This window comes from Asparagus officinalis, chromosome 7 (assembly GCF_001876935.1).
Source record: "Asparagus officinalis chromosome 7, Aspof.V1, whole genome shotgun sequence".
In the NCBI taxonomy this organism is placed as follows: Eukaryota; Viridiplantae; Streptophyta; class Magnoliopsida; order Asparagales; family Asparagaceae; genus Asparagus; species Asparagus officinalis.
The window spans coordinates 17,201,916-17,217,975 of record NC_033800.1 but is presented as its reverse complement, the minus strand read 5'-3'; the positions used below and the strand labels follow the sequence as shown (position 1 = coordinate 17,217,975).

The following is a 16,060-nucleotide window of genomic DNA, read 5'->3' as shown; positions in this document are numbered from 1 at the left end:
CGATCCCGGTCGAGGAGGAGGTCGAGTATGAGTTCGACCAAGCCAAGTTCGAGGAGTACGTGTCCTCGTCCGGATCTACCTCCCCCCGCAAGTCCAAGAAGTCCAAGTTCTCCTCCAGGAGAAAAACTCGTTTGTTTGAAGAAGTCGAAGCCACCAACGAAGATCTCGCCCCGTTTGATGCCAAAGTCGCATCGGGTGAGATTCCTCCAGTTTCCAACCAGGTCAGATCTGCTCTGGCCAACCCTTCTGCCGCAGGGGGCGTGGTGACTCTCTCGAAGAGAGCCCGCCAAAGGCAACGTCAACGCCTTGCGAAACGATTCGCAAAGGCCATGGAGTCCGTTGACGGGATCCGCTACAACACGGATCTGAAGAACAAAAGAGGCAAACAGCCTCAACAACAGATGAACGGCGCCTCTTCCAAGCCGCCAATAATGGAATGGATCCGTGTCAAACGGAACCGATCGACGCTGGAGGAGCGCATTCGCAATCGCCGCGCACTATCAGCGCAGGCACGGGTTCAAGCTGAAGAAGCCCGTAGAAAGTTGCAAAGAGACGTAGCCAAGAAGCCGCCACCAACTCGCAAAGTTTGGAGGCCAAAGTCTGAAGCGGCAATTCAGGCTAAGGAGCAACCTTTGCAGCCTCCAACCAAAGTTCAACCTCCGGCGAACCAAGCTAAGCCGCCGAGAATTCCCATAGCTACTTTGGGAGATCATGCAGAATCCTCCCGAAGGAGAAAGTCAGTCTTGGAGCGCCTCGGTCTACTTCCCGAGGAGCGAAGCAAAGCTCCAATCCAAGAACGTTTGGACCCACTACGAAAGCCCCAAACAACGCAACATGCTGGGGGTCGCCCCAAGCGCACTACTTTGCGCATTGAAGTTCGGGAGCCCGTTGAGGATTCACGCCCACAAAGGCGCGTTTCAAGACGCGTGACTCTCGAAAGCCCAAAGATGTCTGCACCAACAATGTCTGCACCAACAATGTATCCTTACTGTAATAAACAGAAATAACATGTCTGCACCAACAATGTATCCTTACTGTAATAAGACTACTATATATGATAGACTACTTTTTATACCAAAATATCTATAAAAACAAATGATAAGAAATCTACTCACCTCGAGAATCTTCAACACTTATGAAGAACTATGCTCCAAAAATCTACTTCTTCATCAAACCTATAAGCATGCAAGCATATATATTTCTAATAAGATGTCAATATAACTACTCTTGACAAATCTATCTATTCTTTATAAATAACTATGTGTACTAGAATTAGTATTTCTGTAACTATAGAGGCTTAAAAGTAATTTTCCAAAAACTATTCCTCGTACACATCTTTCCTACACTATTGTTTCTTTACAACAAATCAGACTTAAACGTAACTTATCTAGAACTAACGCCTCGTTTGGTACACGGGAATGAGGAGGAATGGAATGCAATTCCCACTTCCCATTCCCTCATACCAAACACACCTATATTTTAGATGTTGGAATGACCATTCCCTAGGAATGATCATTCCCACTATTTGTGGGAATGAGCATTCCAAGTGAGAAGATAAGGAATGGTCATTCCCATTCAAGTGAGAATTAAAAACTAGTTAGGTATTTTTCAATTATATCCATATTAATAATAAAGAATGTTTGGGTGAGGCGCTATGCAAGTGGGCAATTTTAGATTGACAATTGAGGCTAGTATATCATAATGCTATTTCGAAACTTATTATTTTAGTTGATATTGTTTTATGGATTTTTGCTATTATGAATTGAGTGATTTTGATACTTTATCAAATAAGTTAATTTATATATCTAGAACTGTGGATTGTGGATATCATTCTTTTTTTTTTGGACCTATGAAAGATACGATAATCTTTTTTTTTATTTTTCTTTAATTTTTAAGACTAAGAAATAGCGAGTATTGTTTAAAAAATATAAACGAAACATACACATGATGGATAACACGAGCATTAGTATAACACATACCTAGATTAATATAACATATGCGTATATAAAATTATTTAGTTATTATCATTAATGTTTATTTTTTATCTTATTAAAAATCTATGTTGTTGTAAGGGCATTATTAGAAAATGAGATTTCATTCTCACTTGTGTACTAGTGATACCAAACATGGGAATGAGAATGAGATTTCCATTCTAGCTTCATTCTACGAACGCACCCAAACAAGAGAATGAGAATGATCATTCCATTCCCACATGCAATCCATTCCATTCCTTCTTCCATTCCATTCCCAAGTCTGTCCATTCCCGCGTACCAAACGAGGCGTAAGGGTTAAGTTTAAGTTTCCATCAAATTGGTTCTCAACAGGGACATGCCTTAACAATTGGACTTAAAAGTAAATTTTAATAACTAAGGGCTTATATGAAAATTTCCATTAATTTTTATAAACTAAGGGATTATAGGAAAATTTGCATTTCATCATCCTCTTTTCCTTCTGTTCACTAGAACCCAATAACATTCAATTCGTGGATCTGTCTCCATCGGAATCCTTGACAAGCGAATGTTTGAAGGTCGCTAAAAGTCGTCGGAACTGACCCTGGTGGCCGAAAAAAAGTAGTTTCCATTTTAATTTATTCTTTTTTTAAACTATATTAATCTAAAACTAAAAGAAACTAAAAGCTTACCTTTACAACAGCTTCTTCCTCCACTTTCTATGGCTTCCTAGATAATTTTCTTATTTCATCCTTGGTGTGTAGGAACTATGAGAGATTTGCCATTTATGTAGGGTTTTCATGGCTCTTGTGTTTTTATAACTGATTTTCCCAATTAACTCTAATAACTCCACTTAATAATCTTAGCCTTCTTTTTTGAGTTACATACTATTGGTTTTCCAGTTCTTTTTTTTTTCATTAACATCTACATCCTCTCCATCTTAAAATAAGTTTCATCCTTAAAACAACTTTACATACCTTGACTTTCAAAAAGTTAAAGATACTTCTGCCACATCTCCTCTTCAAGCTCCTAATCTTTTACTCTATCACAATGATTCTTCCATTGAATTTTCAAGTATTGAATGAGATGTCACCTGAGCACTTCTTCCTTTTGATCTATAGTGCATTCTAGTTGCTCCTTATATGTTAGTCTTCCTTTAGCTCAATTGGTTCTAGTTCTATAACATGTGCTCTAGATCTCAAATGAATTTCTTGGCATAGATATATATAAAACACAATGTAGACTCTAGCTAAAGAAGGTTCTAAAGCAAGCTTGTATGCCACTTCACCAACTTGCTCAAAAATTTTGAACAGTCCTACAAATCTTGGACCCAACTTCCCTTGAATTGCAAATCTCTTCATACCTCTTCTAAGAAACACCTTTAAAAATACATGATCACCTTCTTAAAAGTCTAGGTCTCTCTTCCTGTGATCAGCATAACTCTTATGTCTACTTTGTGCATTACGAATATACTCAAGTAATTATTGTTATATACAGACTCTACCAATAGTGAACATGTGAATGCTACTTCTTTCCATACAATGCCTCATATGATGTCATCTTAATGCTTGACAAGTAATTATTGTTATATATAAACTCTATGTTAGTCATTGTTAGTCAACAATTGAGGCCAACAAAACTTTCGGTGGCCTCAATTGTTGACATCAAGAGAAGAAGCAGAGGCAAAAAGAGTGAGAGTCAGGCCAAGAGAAAGAGAGTGAAAGCCACACAACAAATTAGTGAGTTCTCAATATTTTGTATGAGTGTTGTATGTTGAGAAAGAAATATAGTGATATACCCTCTTGCCGTGGACGTAGATCAATTTGATCGAACCACGTAAATACTGTGTTTGTGATTGTCTCTCTATTCTCTGATTTAGTGGGTGATTTTCCCAACAAACTGGTATCAGAGCTTCTCGGTTCTAGGACAGCTTTCAATCCTCCACAATGGCTTCTGTGAAGTTCTCAGTGTCGATTTTTGATGGCCAAAACAATTTCGGCCTATGGAGGATAAAGATGAAGGCTTTGTTGCGACGTGAAGGCACGGTTAAAGCTATCGATGGGAAATACCCAGAAGATATGACTAGTGCCGAGATCGAAGAGATGGACGAAAAGGCTCACAGCGCCTTGCAATTGTCACTATCCGACAATGTGCTTCGTGAAGTTGCCGATGAGGAAACGACAGCTGGGTTGTGGTCAAAGCTCGAAAGTCTCTATTTGAAGAAATCTCTTACTACGAGATTATACCTGAAGAAGCGGCTATACACATTGAAGATGAAAGAAGGTACACCCATTCAGGAACACCTTGATGAATTTAATAAAATTATCATGGATATTAAAAACCTGGATCTTAAACTTGATGATGAAGACCAGGCTCTCATTGTGTTATGTTCCTTGCCTAACTCTTATGAAAACTTTGTTAACTCTATGTTGTATGGAAGAGAATCCATAAGTCTTGAGGATGTAAAGGCCTCTTTGAACTCTGCTGAGTTGAGAACAAAGTTGAATGGGAGAGGTACCGATGGGCAGGCTGATGGTCTGCTAGCCAGAGGTAGATCGAAGGCCAGAGAAGGTGATAAAGGGCAATCCAGAAATCGCTCAAAGTCCAGGTCAGCCCCAAACAAGAAAAATGTGGAGTGTTTCTACTGTCACAAGAAAGGGCATTACAAGTCAGAATGTTATGCTCTAAAGAAGAAAGACAACCAGCGTGGTGAAACCTCAGATTCAGCTAATACGGCAAAGGCTAATACTGTCGTTGTTGCTGAGACTGTTCTTACAGTATGTCCCTTGGATGGCCGTTCCGATAAAGAATGGATCTTAGATACAGGTGCGTCTTTTCATATGTGTCCAAATAAAGACTGGTTCGCTACTTACAGATCTATAAGTGGTGGATCAGTTTTGATGGGCAACAATGCAGTTTGTAAGACAATTGGCATTGGTACAGTTCGCATCCGGTGTCACGATGGGATAGTGAGAACTTTATCAGATATGAGACACATCCCAGACTTAAAGAAAAATTTGATTTCTTTGAGTTCTTTGGATTCTATTGGGTGTTCTTACACTGGCGAAGGTGGAGCTCTTAGAGTTACTAAGGGTTCATTGGTTGTGATGAAAGGTAGTAAGGTGAACAGTCTTTATGTTCTCCAAGGCAGTACGGTGACAGGCTCTGCAGGTGTGTCTTCTGATGCTGATAGAGACACTACTCAGTTGTGGCACATGCGCTTAGGCCACATGAGTGAGAAGGGGATGGCTATTTTGAGTAAACGTGGCTTACTCTGTGGTGATCATACATCATCACTGGATTTCTGTGAGCATTGTGTGTTTGGGAAGCAAACTCGGGTCAGCTTCTCGACTGGCTCACATACGACGAAGGGCACTCTCGACTACATCCATTCAGATTTGTGGGGACCTGCTCAGGTTCCATCCAAAGGTGGTGCTCTTTATTTTCTGACGTTTATTGATGATTTTTCCAGGAAAGTTTGGGTTTACTTTCTCAAGCGCAAAAGCGAGGTGTTCGAAACTTTCAAGAAGTGGAAAGTACTTGTTGAGAATCAAACTGGAAAGAAGATTAAACGTCTCCGAACAGATAATGGCCTAGAGTTCTGCAGTGGTGAGTTCAATCAGTTCTGCTCAAATTCTGGGATCGTACGACATCGCACGGTCAGGCACACTCCTCAGCAAAACGGGGTGGCAGAACGCATGAATAGAACGTTGATGGAGAGAGCTAGGTGTATGCTCTCAAACTCTGGCTTGGATAAAGGCTTCTGGGCTGAAGCTGTTAACACAGCTTGTTACTTAGTGAATCGGTCTCCTTCTACAGCCATTGAACACAAGACTCCAAATGAGGTATGGTCAGGTAAACCAAATGACTATTCAAATTTAAAGGTATTTGGATGTCCCGCTTACTATCATGTTAGAGAGGGTAAGCTTGAGCCTAGAGCTAAGAAATGCATATTTATTGGTTATGCTGATGGCGTTAAAGGCTATCGTTTGTGGAGTCTTGAACCTGATTCTCCTAAATTCATTATTAGTAGAGATGTTACTTTTAATGAAAGATATATGCTTGATCATGGGAAGGTTTCTGTTGAGTCTACAGGAAATGTAGAGAAGACCATGGATAAGGTGGAGCTTCAGGTGGAGCTCGAGGGAGAGACGTCTCAAAAGCCGTCTATAAAATTTGCTCCTACAGCTGTAGAAGAGCAACATGATTCAGGCTCAGATGCTGATGATGCTGAGACTGAAGAACCTTATTCCATAGCCACTGGCAGAGAGAGGAGACAGATCAAACCTCCTCAAAGATATGCACATGCTGAATTAGTGGCGTATGCTCTCACGACAGCTGAAGAGATGAGTATTCAAGAGCCATCAAACTTTACTGAAGCTGTCTCATGCGGAGAATCTGGACGTTGGGCCACAGCTATGACAGAAGAACTCGAGTCACTCTACAAGAATCAGACTTGGGATTTGGTGCAATTACCTAAGGGTAAAAGGGCAATTGGATGCAAGTGGATTTTCAAGAAGAAAGAAGGGATCCCAGGGGTTGAAGATGCTAGATTCAAAGCACGGTTGGTGGCTAAGGGTTATAGACAAAAGGAGGGAATTGACTATGATGAAGTGTTCTCTCCGGTTGTGAAGCATACCTCCATCCGTGTATTGCTTGCCATGGTTGCTCTATTTGATCTGGAGCTTGAGCAGCTTGATGTGAAGACTGCATTTTTACATGGCGAACTTGAGGAGACTATCTACATGTCTCAGCCAGAGGGATACTTCGTAGAAGGTAAAGAAGATCAAGTTTGCAGATTGAAGAAATCTTTGTACGGCCTGAAGCAATCTCCCAGACAGTGGTACAAGAGGTTTGATAATTTTATGCTTAGTCATGGGTACTCAAGAAGTACTTATGATAGTTGTGTGTACTACATGCATCTAGGAGATGATTCTTTTATTTATCTTCTATTATATGTCGATGACATGCTTATTGCTGCTAAGAACATGTCGCAGATTCTTATTTTGAAGAAACAACTCAGTGATGAGTTTGAGATGAAAGATCTTGGTGCAGCAAAGAAGATCTTAGGTATGGAGATCAGGAGGGACAGGAAAGCTGGAACTTTATATCTCTCACAGAAGAGTTATATTGAAAAGGTGCTTGAACGCTTTGGGATGAAGAAGGCCAAGCCCGTTACGACTCCTTTGGCTCCTCACTTTAGGCTCTCGGCTTCAGATTCACCTACAAGTGAGAACGAGAAGAAGGAGATGTCCCGAGTTCCATACTCCAATGCAGTGGGTAGCATAATGTATGCTATGATTTGCACTCGTCCAGACATTGCCCAGGCAGTCAGTGTAGTGAGCAGATACATGGCTCAACCAGGGAAGGCACACTGGGAAGCAGTAAAGTGGATCCTTCGGTATCTCAGGGGTACCTCAGATTTGGGTTTAGTTTTTGATAGCAGTACTTTGGGAACCTCAGTTGTAGGTTTTGTGGATTCTGACTATGCAGGTGATCTCGATAAAAGGAGATCTTTGACTGGTTATCTTTTTACTCTTTCTGGCTCAGCTATTAGTTGGAGATCGACTCTACAGTCGACAGTTGCCTTGTCTACTACAGAGGCAGAATACATGGCAGCAGCAGAAGCGGTAAAAGAGGCCATTTGGTTGAGAAATCTCGTGAGGGAGCTTGGACTTCTACAGGAGGCTAGTTCGTGAGTGAGCTTGGACTACAGCAGGAGGCTAGTTCAGTTGTATTTTGCGACAATCAGAGCGCAATACATCTAAGCAAAAACTCAGCACATCATGAGAGGACAAAGCATATTGATGTTAGATATCATTTCATTCATGAGGCAACTGCTGAAAGAAACATCACGATGAAAAAGATAGGTACTGCAGACAACCCAGCTGACATGTTGACCAAACCGATCCCGGCCTTCAAGTTCAAGCACTGCTTGAATTTGGGAGGCATTCGCACTTGTTAAGTGGCCCCTTTTGGGGCATTGTTTGCAAGATGGGTGAAGACTCACTAGTTATTGGTGTCGGCTCAGTTTTTTGGGAAAACTTCACCGAGGTGGAGATTGTTAGTCATTGTTAGTCAACAATTGAGGCCAACAAAACTTTCGGTGGCCTCAATTGTTGACATCAAGAGAGAGGGGGAGGTGCAGCCTCCGTTGTTGACATCAAGAGAGAGGAGGTGCCGAATTTGTTGACAAAAGAGAAGGCATGGAAGCTATAAACCCCCCCTCTCTTCCTCTGTAAAACACACTCCAAAACTCCAAACCAGCAGAGAGTGATTGAGAGAAAAAGAGAGAGAAAGCCACACAAGAAATCTGTGAGCTCTCAATATTTTGTATGAGTGTTGTATGTTGAGATTGAATATAGTGATACACCCTCTTGCCGTGGACGTAGATCAATTTGATCGAACCACGTAAATATTGTGTTTGTGATTGTTCTATTCTCTGGTTTAGTGGGTAATTTCCCCAACAATATATATATCCAAAATCAAATTTACATCCAAGCTAGAAAAATTTATGCCCTCCTAGTTAAGATAAAATTAAACTTTAGGAATGCTTTAATCTATGCGCATGATTCCAATTGCATTTTCCAATGTAGAGAATTCTTCTCCATAGAAACTAGAAGCTCTCATAACAGATGCAGCCAAAAGCAACACACAAATCAACAAAACAGAATAATTGTTTGAGTCTAGCTTAAGTGACTTGTTAAATTTCCAATATTACATTAGGCTGATTTTTTGCATTTATTGATGAATGCGTCAATGACAAACAAGGTAGAAGATAAGCCAGTAAATTAGATGTGCGTGTAAATTTATTTGCATTCATATAATTTCACTAGCCATGAGATTGACAGATTAGATAATTAATGATGTATAGTGGACATTGCAAATTGGCCGGGCCAATACTACTCCTCCCTATTTTCCATGCTAAAAATTTTATCTTTACATGTTTGTGTATAACAATTAAATCTATTCAGATGAACTGAAATAGATCACTCAGTGAGACCCACCCCCGCCCACACCCACCCACCCACCCACAGCCACTCAAAAAAAAAGACTTTATATTAAGAAAAAGCAAATAACTATTTGAACTCTTGCTCAAATCACCATTACTCTATGCACATGTGAGCGTACTCCAAACAAGTCCTTTTCTTTGTAGCTAATTTAAATAGTACAATATAAAAAAAAAGACATAAAAACCAGACGTTTTAAAGCAAATTAAAATCAACTAACACGTACGCTAGCATTACATACATTGAGACAACCTAACAAGCTAACTAGACAATTTGAGATATTAACAACTAATAATGTACAAAAGACAGGGAATCGCCTTAATTATGAGATCCGACATCAAATTAAAGCCTAGAGATTATAAAACAAAGATTATTTAAACTAAGAACCAAATTAAGTACGTATCTATTACCCAAGTCCGATGGCCACCTCCCATGCATTTAATGCTCACATGTTGGCTTCAACACCACTCCTCTCTTCACTTGTGTTTCAAGGGAACCTTGAAAATAGAAAATTAAGGAAAAAACGGAGGATGAATTTTCGGGAATTTGTAAACAAATGAAAGAAAACAGACATCTTTTTCGGTAGCTTAGAGAGGGGGAGAAGAGAGGAGAGACATGCGAGCTCCAATGCAAACTAGCATTTAATGCCATCCGTTGTGTGTAGATTCGTTTTGGGTGAAGAGGACAGAGACTCTTCTGTTTTCATGTTTTGGTTTGTTTAGAGACAGAACGGAGAGAGAGAGGTGATTAGAATTTAGGGATTTTTGCTCCTATAAACCCAAAATTACCCGCACTTGTTTTGGTACCCGTGCATTCCCCATATATATATACCCAAAGTGCAACATTTTCTTACGTCTAAACCAAAATGTAGAATACAAAGTGTATGGTCTAGCTATATACAGTAGGGTGTGCAAGTCTACGCCCTAGAGTACGTGGATGTACTCCATATAGTATGTAGCTGTACACCCGTAACTCCACTGTGTATTCTATATTTGAGTTTACAAAGGTAAATAAAACTTTGTGCTTTGGGTGCAACTGACTGGGTTCTAAAGTAAATCCGGGGGAACTTTGGGTTTAGAAGGAAAAAGACCCTAGAATTTAAAAGAGAAGAGAGAATGGACAGAAAGTATCTAAGATGCCAAAGTACACCGGCGAACAGAGCGGCGCACGTGTTGGGTTACTGACTGGTGTCATTCAGCCTATATGTAGAATTCTTTGCATAAATTAAAGAAAATTGTCTTGTATCTTTATTATCGTGTTATTAGAGTACTGTACTGTTTCTACCCTCCTATTATACAAATTCTGTAATAGAAAGAAATATAAACTCAGGTTTTTGTTTAGCATAGAGTTTGTAGTATAGTTATCATTGCCCTTTACAAAAGGATTCAGCATAAATGCGTCCATTAAGATTGCCCATAAACTTGTATTCATCATTTGCACTTGAATTTTAACAAAACCTCTGCACAAAGTTCTCCGGATCAAATATTCCATTGCTGTCCCAGGCCACAAAGCATCTCTAAGTCATCAGATTGCTTCAGAATCGCCGCTACCTCCTTACTCTTTGATCTTGAAGGACTGTTGTATTCTTTTGTACAGGAGCTTCTCACGCTTTAATGGGAAGAAATTCAAGAGATTACAGATCTCAAGCTCAACACACAACTCAAAAACCCCCACACACACAAAAAAAAAAAAAGATGACAATATTTATAAATAAAAAGAGAATATCCTCAATGCCCCTTGCCCTTGGGTAAAACTCTCTGTAATCTTCCTCTATGTGACAAAATTGGCTCTTGTATTAGTCAGCTTACCGATGTGACACAAGAACCCATATTTTCATGCAATACAATTTGAAAATAGTGTCAATCTCTGCAGTCTAGCCAATAAGTTGCCTAGTAAATATTCCGTTTCCACCCCCTCAGAAACGTAAGCCTACACAATCATATCTAACTTATTCTTCCAGTTCTGCGTGCGAACATATGACTTAAATACGATCGAACTATCCAATTTAATCTTCTAGCGCTTTATTATACATGCATGTGTGGATGACAAGCCACCGAACTGCATGATCTATCTTATCCAATCTCAAGATATTGACATTACCATAAGGGCAATAAATCATTCATGGAGAAAACCATTTCGAAACCTTCATTTGACGAAACTCTGTTACCATGAATGGGATGTCTAACATTCAGTAAACTTCATATCTAAGGATGAAAATCCATGTGCACAGGCAAATCTCGTCTGATTGTACAAGTACATGCTTCTCACCATCTATCCAAAATTTACTCTTAGAAGAGGCGCAAATATAAACACCAATTAAAACAATTCAAGTTCTATTAGATGAAAATCAAAAAGAAAAGAACTTGATAACTCTCGATTATCCTCATAGTATGCAGGGGCAAAAAAAAAAAAACAAAGAGTAAGTGGATAACGCTCCAACCGATGGGGATCTCACTGGATGGCACTAATAGACCTTACAAGGGACCTCTTCTGCAGGTCCTGCAGGTATTAAGCAGAACATTGTTCCTAAAATAGAAGCATTTTCACAAAGCTTCATTCTGAGGTTCCACCTAGTATACTTCTATCTTTTTTGAACAGGTCACTTTCTTTTTTGTTAGTGTGAACATGAGAAAGGAAAATATTCTTTCAACATGAAAGCACGGTTATCAGGTTTTTTAAGATGTTGAATGACTGACTGACAAGGTAAAAGGACTCGCCTTAACCTGAGCATACACCCTGTAAATGAACATAAAGGAATGTAATAGTTTGTTAATATGATTCATTGAAGGAGAAAAAACCACCACTCACCTGAAAAAACTCAAAACCAACCAGCATACTGGAGATTACATCCGTCTGCTTCTATAAAAAACATAGACAACTCAAATTAATCTCATATTCAGGAAGTTAAGATCCATTCAACTTCAGAATGAAATAGAAAATAAGTTCCTACAAGGCTACGATAATAGGCAAAAACCAACCTTAGGCTCCTGTTTTCAGTACAAGCCAAGAGATTGAAAGGAGTTACTGCTAGAGATCGTCCCTCATATTATATGATAATCGGACATTCTTCAATATGGACAGGAACAGTGACCACCATGCTGGTATCTATCAGGCCCTGAACCTCCACCACCATCTCCACAACCACCTCCTCTACCACCCCTACACCACAAAAATAGAAGAAGAGAGAGAATATAAGAAAATGGCCAGAAACAAAAATAAGCTCTAGAATAATATGAGCAGTAAAATGCATTCGCTTCTACATTACATCTAGATCCAATGAAAATTGAATCATGGATCATCAATTTACGACTTAATAAGACAGCACAAATGCCAGCAATGGGTTATTTTAATCTTGTTCCGGCTTTCTCTACTTTGACACGAGTCTACAAGACTGCAAGAACTCCTCGTATGGATTTATGATGAGAAAGGGACCTATTATCCACCAATATCTGCATTTATGGAAGGAAGTAACGCCATCTCTGGCTGAAGCTCTAAAACCTTACTTACAGTAACTACTTTAACATCGACAAATTTGTTCACATGATAACAAAATAAGATCCCCCCACCCAAAAAACAAAAAAAGATGGAAATGGAATGTTTCTCCTCAGAAAAGTGGGGAAAAGACAACCATTTAATTGCTACTAAAAGGTACCACAGGTATCTGTATTAAGACTTAATATTGAAGAAAAACACGGTAATTCCCTGGTAGCATTGCTCCTAAAGAATGTCTACAAGGGTTTGTAGGTAAGGGTTTAGTATTGAAGAAAAATCGCCTCTGATATGCACTAACTAGCTGAATAGTCGAACCACATCCCAGGTCACATAAGCGCTTGCAGTAACTTTCAGATTGACATGGCCTATATGGCTATATCACATGCCACAATGGACTGAGCAAAAAAACTTATTTTGCATAATAGACGAAAGGACAGTGCAATAGTACCACCCAAGGGCTCATATCAACTTGAAGAAAGGGTAGAAACTTCTGTGAATAATAATTCTATGCAGCTTTTGACAATTATTATTGAATATATGCATCAAGAACCATAAAATTCTGCCGGTGGGAACGTGAATGATTCGAGCAATAAATTTGCTAAAGGGCATTATGTGAGAGTAATAAAAACTACAACATATTAAAACCAATGGCACATACCAGCCAACTTAATCTATAAGATAAACTGAGATCAATTGATTTCAACAAACGGATCGGTCATGAACACCATATGGAACAAGACATTAAAAACATCGGACACAGTAAGAGCAATAAGAGGGTACCTATGACCATATGCAGGTGGAGCTCTAGGTGTAGTTTCTACCATTATAACATTGATGTGATAGCCCCTCATGTCTTAGTCTGGAATAGTCAAGCGGGACAATGAAATGAAATTTCACAGCATAGCCTACAAACAAACAAATTGTTCAGTAAAGACTCACTATTGTAGAAGCATAGCCTGAAAACAAACAAATTGTTCAGTGAAAACCCACTATTGTAGAATCCCCTGCAAAACGTTCTGCAGAAGGATCTTCATAAGCAAGACAAACATCTCCTTTATTGTTTCCACTATCAACAGTATAATATCCTTATATCCCATGGCCATTGGTCCATGTACACTCTTTTCATCTTGATCCTTCCAACCTAATGAAGGACAAAGAATATTAGAGCACTCTGAGATGATGTAATATACTCAGTGTGCAATTAAAAAGAGGACATAAATAGCACCTTTTTGAAAAGTGGGTTACAAAATTATAGAAATGATGTCAAATATAAGTAAGCTTTAATAAAAAGAACAATGAAGGTCCAAACCACAATTAATACAAGCTTGGCAACTATTAAGTTGTTACTCTACCACTATGTTACCTAGGTACTTCTAATCTGAAGTCATACCCGTACCTGTACCCAAACTCCTTGGAGACTCCTTGCATATATGCATACATTTATTCAGGCATGTACTCAATTATACAATAGGTATTTTAATCTAAAACACTTGTCATACATTATTTTGGACATATTCTACACTTCACATCCACTTCTTGAAACTCGTTGGACATATGTCAGGTTCCGAATTATAATTTTAAGGGTCTTTTGGATGTCTAGTTAAAAAACTAGTCATTTTCTAATTTACAATCCACATGATAAAAGAAACATAAAATGTTATAGGAATTTTAATTCTCATCCTTGTTCTCACATAAATATTAATTCTAATATATAATATATGTTTATATAAATATTTATATATCCGTGTCCCATACCCTAACTTTTAGAAATTTGCTGTCCCATACCCGTACCTGTGCAACATAGCTCTACCAAGAGTGATCAACAGAGTTTTAAGACCAAAAGCCGACATGGAGCTCATAGCTAGCTTACTGATCCTTCAATATCCAAATCAAAGATTGGTAGTTCTTTCTGAAAAAGCTAGAAGTTTGAACTTGTGGTATTCATATGAGGTTCAACATTCCATATCTTTCGCTAGTGACTGACGAACCTCTTGAATAACAACCTCTGAGCTAATGGCACGTTTCCCTAATATTACAAGTCAAAAAATCTTGAAGGACACACACAACATACATAGACATGTCTACATGCAAGCAATAAACAGATCTATATCACAAAAAAGTGTGTGAACATGATTAGTAGTATGTTTGGCAAATGGTGACTTAGAGCATCTCCAACAGCTTCCCCATTTCTCACGTTTAGGGAATTTAGTTAGGTTTTTGGCCCAACAGATTCCCCATCTTATTCCCCAAAATAGGGATGGAGGTGAAAAAATGGGGAAGCTTCCCCAAATCTGCAGCATTCTCCAAATTTTTGGAGGAAAAAATAGATTCTTCACCCAAATCTGCAGCATTCTCCAAATTTTTGGAGGAAAAAATAGATTCTTCAAAATGGGGAAGCTGTTGGAGTTGGTGTAAAAATTAGTTGTGGAGGAAAAAATAGATTCTTCAAAATGGGGAAGCTGTTGGAGTTGGTGTAAAAATTAGTTGGAGAATAGGACTTTTGCTTCCCCATTTTGAAGAAAATTTTGGAGAAGCTGTTGGAGATGCTCTTATAAGTCAGTTTAAGATGTTTGGTAAGTGGATTATTTTGGCTTATAATCCATCAAAAAATAAGCTAGGATACCCTAGCTTAATTTTCTGGTGGGTCATAAGCCATGGAGGTTTGACCAAGTAAAACACAATTATACCCCCTATGATTTTACAAAATCCAAGACCTCATTTCATAACTCACCACCAACTTCATGTCCTCTTTGGTCATTTTGGCAACAATAATGGATTGTAATCCACCTATTTTCCAAACACTCTACTAATGAAAATGGATTATAATCCACTAATTTTCCACAAACTCTAGATTATAATCCTTTCCAAACATGCTCTAGAGAACGAGCGGAGGTTTTACAGAGCACAGATGGCACGTGGGCGGCAACTTGTCTGTACAGGTGCATATAGTATCTACATGCAAGCAACAAAACATGAATCACAAAGAGCATATACCAATACACATAGCAAACTCCACATGATTTATTGGATCGTAAAATTCACCCTTAGTTTAGGAATGAGGAAAAGGTGGACAATTCTCGTTCCTTCAAAACATTTATCTGTTCTTCGACATATTAATTACTTATGGCTTATGATGTCAACAACTAGCCACCGCGGAATCAAGTTTAAAAAGAAAAAAAAAACTCATCCAAATGTTAAAGTCCAATGATATCAGTTCGAGTGTTTGAGCTAAAAACTCCAAATGCATAATCTTCCAAATTTTACCCACTTAAAAACACTTCTGGACTTCCCTCTAAAAAGTAATAAACAGATACACTACATATAAGGTGCCACCCTAGAGGGCTATACAGAAAAATCTATCGTTACAAACAAATTCAGAAGGAAATATCAATGTGTATTATGAACCTCTACGATGTTAATTATGCTTAAAGAGATATTCACATTTACATGTCTTGTTATAAAAATGCAACACAATCAAGTATTCTAACCAGCCAGCAGGAGGGAAATAGTGCAAAACATTCATTTTACAATATAGGATAACATGTACAGATGTTGCGTAGGGGACTGTATGGAGAAAGCGTTGTAAAAGAAAACAGGTGCGACCTCCAA

At 38.7% G+C, this 16,060-nt stretch overlaps 1 long non-coding RNA gene across 3 annotated transcripts in view; it reads right to left on the bottom strand.

Moving 5' to 3' along the window:
• LOC109850541 overlaps positions 10,268-16,060 on the bottom strand; it is an 8,219-nt gene continuing 2,426 nt past the window's right edge. The window contains exons 3-7 of one of the 3 annotated variants that reach the window (XR_002249461.1): positions 13,442-13,592; positions 13,232-13,356; positions 11,938-12,118; positions 11,768-11,818; positions 10,268-11,695 (exon numbers count right to left, since the gene is read on the bottom strand). This is a non-coding gene — a long non-coding RNA (uncharacterized LOC109850541). Of the gene's footprint in view, positions 11,819-11,937; positions 12,119-13,231; positions 13,357-13,441; positions 13,593-16,060 lie in introns of all 3 variants that reach the window. The other 2 variants (XR_002249460.1, XR_002249459.1) reach the window with 2 other exon arrangements.